This window comes from Dreissena polymorpha, chromosome 4 (assembly GCF_020536995.1).
Source record: "Dreissena polymorpha isolate Duluth1 chromosome 4, UMN_Dpol_1.0, whole genome shotgun sequence".
Lineage (NCBI taxonomy): Eukaryota > Metazoa > Mollusca > Bivalvia > Myida > Dreissenidae > Dreissena > Dreissena polymorpha.
The window spans coordinates 10630162-10635074 of NC_068358.1; positions in this window are offsets into that span (position 1 = coordinate 10630162).

A 4913-nucleotide genomic window follows, 5' to 3' on the forward strand; every position below is an offset into this window, starting at 1 on the left:
GTCCCTGATAATAAAGTAGGAAGTCCCAATTTTATTTTAATAAATAATTTAGTACACCCTACCGTATGACTGTGTTGATCGCTTGATAAATATATGTTCTAATACTATCCAATACGTTTTAATCCAGCATTATTGCGATTTCAATGTTCAAAACCAAAATATGACCAGTATTGACGCTAATGTGTTTAAGAATTATATAAACACAAACGTCCGTCATTGTACGCAAGCGCATATGAAAAGTGATTTTGTAGATGATAAAATTCCAATTGAACATGCGTAAATCAAGTGACGCGATGTGCGAGCATCTGGCACTGTACATATTTGGTTATAACGACCAATCGATGTGCAACTTTAATTCATTTTTTTATTCATAAATTTACGTATTTTGTCTATAGTTTCAATGTGTCAATACTTTCTCATTGTGTGCATTATTGCCGATGATTTTTTTTTCATTTTTAAATACTATATATACCGAGTTGTACGTCTATATTTAGTTACGGCACATGGTCTGTTTTGATACGCACGCTTTACATGCGTAGAACTTAAATCTGTCAGTAACAATTTCGCGAATACAATTTGTAACGGGTATTGTTTTCAAAACTTACTCGCCAAAAGTAATTAATTGCTCACCATTGCATTTAACTTCTCATAAGGAACAATTGTTTATGGTTAAAAGGTGTGATGATGATACCCGACACCGTCTTTCATGTACTGTTTAATTACCATGGAATATAAAGTGGTTTAAGCTAGGTCCTTCTAAACCAGGACCTTAAATATGGCCACAGAGAATCGGCTCTTGTAGGGAGGTCTGGTATAAGACCAAAGTCACAGGCTAACAGGAATCTAGAAACGTCTAACATATATGTTTCGAATGTACTTTCCCAAAATGCACGTCTACGAAATGCGTAATACGATGAACTGTACATCGATCTTTAATTCTATACCGTTGAATTGAAAAAGTGCAATTAAAGAAACGATACACTAGTCAGATTATGTGATAAACTGCAAAATGTCGCCATTATGAAATGGTGTTATTGTGATAAACGCTAACGTGAATTGAAGTCATTCAGTTAAAGAATCATCAATCATCCGGCAAGAAAAAATTAAGAACGTATATTTAAAGTTGTTTTTTTGTCGACGCATAATATTGAAAATATAAATAAAAAAATCTTTAATTGTACGCGAATACAAAAACGTGTCTATATCAAATAAGGTGACCACATTATCCTTAATTATTTGATAACAGCGTATAACCTGAGTCCTGGTCTAAAGTCTCAATTGTCCAATTCAATTGTATAAAATGGGTGATAAATCTAATCCGGCAAATTATTGACAGATAACTCTTGTTAATATTCTGCCTAAAAAATTGTCTTAACCGCTGCGCAACCGTCTTAATAATTGGAGCGAGAGTGAAACGATTTCAATGAATGTCAAGTTGGTTTTAGAAATAATGGTAGTATGTGTGACTGTATATTTGTTCTACAAACTATCATTTAGAAGGTTTAAGCGAATGATTTAAAGGAGTTGTCAACCAGATTGACTAAGAAAAGAAATGTTCAAAATACCGTATTTTTTACAATTATTAGTTTTTATCCCATTTTCACCGCGACATTGACGGTATAACACGTTGTGGTATATACTTGCTTGTATTCAACACTGTGGAATATACTTGTCGCGTGCACGGACTACTTTTTAAATGACGTCATGCGATATGCGCTAAAATTAGGTCGATATTGATTGGTTCATTGATCGAATTTAAATGTCACCCATTAGAAGAAAATTTGCATATTTTTCAGAAAAACATATATATGACATATTCACCAAAAGAAATGTTGAAATAAAATATGAAATTACACGATTTTTGTTTTGTTATTTTTTTATTTATAACAAAGTCGACAAAACTTAAGCTTCAAAATTATACGACCTTCAACCTTTAAAACTAGTCATATGACATACTTTTTCGCCATCCGTATAATGAATCAGCTGATTGATGGCGTCATAAAATGACATACTTATTGCGCCATTTTCCCCATTTTTTTGACGATTTATTATAAACGCGACTTATTTCACATGTTTTCTACATGTACTGTATGTCGACATATCTGAATTGTCAATTGATCACATTTTCCTTATTTCGTGTAATGTGCATTGTTTAGATCTATAACCAAAGCATATACTTTTGACATTTAACATAAAAATTAAGAATGTACAACAAGCCATACACATATCGCACAGTTCATGAATAATCTGCTATGTTTGCTTTCCTATTTAATTCACGTTAGGCATAGAGCTGTGTAAAGTATAAGATGGTAAAAATAGCACCACACTGGAATTGGGAACGTCCCATTTTGTACACGGGTATTTTCTACTTATTTATCTGTTGTGTACTGGAATGTTTTCCATTCTTTGTGTATTTATATATTAAATTATTTTCTCGTGCAATAAGGGCATTTACCATAGATAAATAAAACATTGTGCAAGTTTAAACATAATTATGTTTGTATGCAGAAATCTGCAAATGCAACCGAGTTTACCAACGGCTATTATTTGATAAACTGCTCCGGTTCATTTGAACAGCAGTATTATGAATGTAGAGTACATGACGTAGCTAGTCAATATAAATTGCCGCCTGAGAGTCTTTTGATGACTTTTGCTTTGGCAGACTCTTGGCGTCAATAGTCCACTCTATCTTTTTAATAGCGAGAGTTCCGACACGAATTTCGGTCGCATCACTCCTAAATTTAAAAACACACATATTTGTGACTTTTATGAAAGAACGTTGCCTAGATAGTATATATTGAGCAAAATATATCGAAATTTACCTGTTAATAAACTATATTTCGAGTTTGTTTCATCCAATATCAATCCTTGTATAGTATTAGTAAAGATTATGTTATCTCCCTTGGTGGAGGTTAAATTCAACTATGTTTGTAACTGAGTTCGAACAAAAAAAGTGTGCAATATACACAAAACAGTAAGAAATGAAATTGGAAATAATAATCATAAGAAGAAAAAGAAGCAAAAGAATAATTATAACTACTATAACTCAAAATATTAGAATCGACAGTAACGAAATATCCCAAAAGTAATAGGTACGAAATAGCTATGGTACGAAATAAGAACAACAACAACAATGCCAAAATGGTTGCCTTTGAGAAAATGATTGTTCAATGTCTATGATTTCGAATGAAATACAGGTAATTTTTGTGATCTTAGTTCATATTTGTCAAACAACCGGTAGATTTTAGATATATACACTTGTAAATACTGTATTTCACATAATAGTATTGTATTTATTTTTCGTTATGGTTTTTACAGACCGGAGTTTCAGCGTTCAGATTTATTCTGAACGCGAATTATTTCAGCTAATGACGTAGCGTGTGACGAAGAAGAAAGTTTATCGCGTTCATAAACTCATTTGAATAAAGTGATAGCATGGCATAAGGGTCTTTATTTAACTATGCTAAAATAATTATTAAAGACCCTAGATGCAAAATCGTCATTTATTGAGTTAAATGGATTATTAGATGGATTTTAAAGGGTAAGATACTAGTTCTTACGTGTTTTGATTTTTGTTTGTACTTTTGTCGTTCCCTGTTCTCGGGGATTTTAACATGGGCGCCATTGATGCATCTGATCACACACGGCATACCCATTACATTATATAAAAAACACGTTCTGCGCGTCCTTAAATTCGTCGTCCGAAGTCGGAAAACGTATTGCCCTGTATATTTTGTCAAATAAAGTGTCAGTCGCTGCAATTGTCTGTTTACTCGTCAAAATTGTCAAGGTCTTCGATAGCTAAAGAAACTTCAGCGTACAGTTTATTTAGTATTGACAGACCTGTACAAAGTCGCGCCAGTCAAAAATCATAAAAAGCGACATTTAAAGTTATGGTAGCCAGAACTAGGTCGTCGATGGTGTACATGTATGTTGACATCGACAGCATTTTGTCAGGAGCAATCGCCGCCATATTGGATTTTGATCATTTTCTTTCGAAAATAAAATGAATTATAGTAAAGTAAAATCTTCTTTTCGCGGTCGTAATGTGTTAAAATTCGCATACTGCGTAAAATTGAATGTAGGCATATGGTGATATTTTTACTTGTTTTACAGTTTGTGTGCGAATTTTTTAAAGACTATTTTGCTTACCAGAACAAATACATGTATATCACTACGCATGGTTACATTTGTTAGATTTTAAGCGCTTTAATGACTGAATTAAAATTATTGTTAAGGTTATTAGATCTATTTATGTTAAATGTCACGTTGAAAAAATCAAATGGGATAAATAGAATACTAGGATTAGCGTTGAATACAGTGAAATTTATGTTGCTCGGCTCGAACACCGAAAGCGCTCGCCAAGGCTCGCGCTTCCGGCGTTCTAAGCCTCGCAACATAAACTTCTCTGTATTCAACGCTAACCTAGTATTCTCTATATATTGATTAAAATATCATGACTGGTAAATAACATTACTTGACAAAAAGTTGTTAAGTTTTCATATTGTCAGTATATTCGGTAATAAAAGCTTACCATTTAAGCTTTGGTTGATGCAAGGCATTAACTACTCAAATAAAATATCGGGTTCCATAATTTGCATAAATACATAGTAACGGAAGGTAAACTTCGTTGTAACCTTCGATTTTAAAGTTTACCTTACATGCAATTCAAGGCGGTTGTCTGCCTATTTCTTGAGAATCTCGTTGTTATGTTCGAGTGTAAGAGATTGTGTTAATTTGGGGAGTCATTAGTATTCAGTAATCATACTGTGGAAGTCAGTATATACATGTTCATGCGTTCATTTGTTTATTTTTCTAAGATTAACGTGGCTTTATTCATGCAACCTTGAATGTTTGATTCACTTATTATAACACAGTCCTCTTCACATGCTTGTTAACATTTAAAAAAACGA